We start from the raw sequence: 3,101 nt of genomic DNA, 5'->3' as shown, positions 1-3,101 counted from the left end.
TATATATATATATATATATATATATATATATATATATGTATGTGTGTGTGTGTGTGTTGGTATTTTATACATGTACAGAGACTGGTGTTCAAATGTTATGTACATGTAACAGTGTCTTCTTTACATATTGCTGTATGTATATATATTTTTTATTTCATAGTAAACTGTTTTACTAATACTTGTACAATTATACTTACTAGTTTTTTAACTTCCAGTAAAAATAGTAAATAATTTAATCTGTGCTTTTCTGAAAGACAACTATGGCTGAGAGAAAGTATGGAAGCTGTTTGCTTTCTTACTCCAAAGTTTCAAAACTTGTTATTTTGTGTATAATCAGAATCAAAGTGTAAAGATTTATTTTTGTAATATATTCTGTGAACAAACAATGAAGCTGTTTAAGCAGTTCAGCTAAGGATTGTAAAAAAATTCCAAGAAATTGTGAAATAAGAGAAAAATACTTTTAGTTGACTGTAAAATATTTCTCTAGGTTTAGGTGGTCACCATTTGAGGATGTTTTTTTTGTGGACTGTTTGTGTTTTGTGTCTGTTGCTGACAAAGTTTCAGGCTCTGTACCGAGTTCTTCTTCCAGTCTGTATAGAAAATGAGAAAAACCACTCAGCACGAAGCCTGAAACATTGTCACAAATGTGAGGTAAGGTCATTGCTAAAAAACACTTTCCTCAGAGAGTAAAAAGTTACGTCTGACTTGTCGTGTAAAGTGTACTTACATGGTACGAACTGTTGTAATAAACGTTTTGAAAAGAGGATTTGGCATAAAATACCAATTTTTTAATCTAAAGTTTGTTGGCTTAATCAACGCTTGTGCATAGTTGAATTTAAATATGTTATCGGATGATAATTTCTTCCAAACACCCTAGATTTCAAATTCATAATTTTTTTTTTAAATATAAAGAAATGTAATAATATTATTGAAAATGAAATAAGCGTGTTAATGTCAAGTTCAGCCCCCCCCCCTCTAACAACTACCGATATGGTAGCATTCGTTTTACAGATATTTGACTCTTACATACTGTTAACAGATGTTTTAAACTGCCACTTTTCTCATCTTTAATGTTGGCCATTTTTTTAAGTACAACTACTATACTTTTAATAGAAATTTGAGAATGCTTTGAGCCTGACTTAATGAAGCTGTACAGAATTGTTCATGAACTATCAAAGTATTTATTTTTCTAGACATGGTTCCCACAAAACTAAGTTTTTTTTTTTTAGTTTGTGCAACTCTAAAACAAAACAATTTTTTTTTTATGAAACAAATGGAGCAAATATTCGATAAAATAGAGTAGCCACATTTTTTAAAATAAATCTAAAGAAAATGTAACCATGTACCTCACATAAACGTGTCTGAGCACATCCAAAAAAAAATGTGTAAAATTCCAATGGAGAAATACAGTTGCAAACAAGCAACATGACATAACTTGTATTTTTTTAAACGTTATTTTACGAGTTGTTTTCTCTTTACTTGTTGAAATATCCAAAGCTTTTGATGCACGGTTTTAAACAAAATACTACAACAAATAAAACGGTTATGGCTTTATCTTTTTGGTCCATCAAGATCATCCCATTCGTTAAACTAACTTTAAAGTCGGAATAAAATACTAAAATCAGCCCTTATAATTCCAGCCTTCACTTAAATGAACTGCATCCACACACATTTGATGACCACCCATTCCAAAAACAAATCACACTATAAATATGAATAGAAGCAGAATTTAAAATGTATGAAACTTAAAGCTGATATTACAAAAACTTAAGATTGTGAAAAACGCATATTATACACGTTAATAGTATTTAACATATAATATGAGCACGGAAGTAGGTTTTCAGTTTCCTGTGTCGATCAGTATTATGGTTAAATATCTGAACACTAGATGGCAGGACTTGTAAAACAGTGGTTCATTTTTTTTGTGACAATTTCAACGTCAAGTGTCAGTGTATTGCTAACATTGTATATGTAAATAAATAACACAAAAGAAATATTTTTGTCCAATTTGTGACAATGATACTTTATTGAAAGTTCATTAAGTATAGGTAAATTAAAACAAATACGTATGGAAAATACATGTTATCGTGCTAACTTTAGTGCATTCAAATTCAGTTGTTTAAAAACCGTGAAAGTGTTAAAAAAACGTACTAAACAGTCTTAAGTTATTCACTAGATTACACATTAAACAGGAAATTATAATATACGTACTTAAAACTTGTGATGATATATTGATCACATACAAACTCGAGAACATTCACTTTACATTAGTGCAAAAATTGTTTTCTTTTAAACAAGGATGTAAAACGTAAATGGTGAAAAAAAGATGCAATTTGAAACTATAAAACCACTAAAATAATACGTCACTATTTCTATTCTAACTCCGGTTTTTATTGATAAAAATGTGCTATTTTGTTAGCAGAACATTTATCTAACGCTAGTATTACTGTTGTAATAAAACTATCTAGACTAATTTTTTGCTTTATGTCACAGCGCACGAGCTCTTTTTTTTTCTTCCCCTAATTAATAAGATAAAAGCAAATATAGGATAACACATCATAGATGTCGCTCTCAGAAGTATATAGTTATACATACTATTGGAATGATCTTGAATATCGCTCCTTTATTCTATTAAAAGTTATTTTTTCCCTAATTTAATAGTTTTGTGTTACAGGTAAACAAAATTTTTTTTACAAAGTTAACTTGTTTATGTGGTATTTTTTTTCGTTATGTTGAAAATAGTAAAAAAAAGTTGATTTGTGAATTACTTTATTATGATTGTAAATAATGTAATAAGCCTTAGGCCTAACAACAGAGGTTGCGCCATCTGACGAGAAGAATTAAAACGTCTGAATGATAATCGAGTTCAAATGTTACGTTTAACACCTAATGTAATGAAAGTGTAACTGAACATAATCTCCTCACTTTATAATATTTATTTAATTTTACATAATTAAGACTAAAAACAAAAACCGTCGTATAATAAAGAACAGACAAATGAAATTAGGCCAGAAATTGTAATGGAAAACAAAATGTTTAGAAAGTATGAAAAAAAAAAGAGGTGAAAATACTCTTAATATGTATTATGTTTATATTATTAC

Source organism: Limulus polyphemus, unplaced genomic scaffold (assembly GCF_000517525.1).
Source record: "Limulus polyphemus unplaced genomic scaffold, Limulus_polyphemus-2.1.2 Scaffold5006, whole genome shotgun sequence".
NCBI classification, from domain to species: domain Eukaryota; kingdom Metazoa; phylum Arthropoda; class Merostomata; order Xiphosura; family Limulidae; genus Limulus; species Limulus polyphemus.
The sequence above is the reverse complement of the archived record's forward strand: the minus strand, read 5'-3'. Positions refer to the sequence as shown.